Source organism: Galeopterus variegatus, unplaced genomic scaffold (genome assembly GCF_000696425.1).
Source record: "Galeopterus variegatus unplaced genomic scaffold, G_variegatus-3.0.2 Scaffold895, whole genome shotgun sequence".
Taxonomy (NCBI): Eukaryota; Metazoa; Chordata; class Mammalia; order Dermoptera; family Cynocephalidae; genus Galeopterus; species Galeopterus variegatus.
In genome coordinates, this window is record NW_007727006.1 from 160,253 (window position 1) to 160,619 (window position 367).

A 367-nucleotide genomic window follows, 5' to 3' on the forward strand; every position below is an offset into this window, starting at 1 on the left:
TGGAAAAGCAAAGAGCCAGGAAACCGTGGAGCGGTGGGGCGGGGTCGGAGGAAAAGGGGCGGGGCGGGGAAAATACAAATTAAAATCTAAAAATCAGTGAAAGGTAGGGTGGAAGCCCCGCGGCTCGGAGGTGCTTCGGTGCTGGGATCCCGGCCCCGGCCAGCCGGCCCGTCAGTCCCGCGAGCAGTGCACCGCCGGGCAGCGCCCTCCAGCGCGAGTCCAGGCTGCGGGCTGCAGATCGGAGCCGAGGCAGGAGGGAGGGGAAGGCGGGCAGCGAACGCGAGAGCGGGGAGAGGGCGGTGGGGGAGAGACCGTGCGTGTCTATTTCTGGCTCGGGAGGGGGAGGTACCTTCGAGCCGAGCTCCAG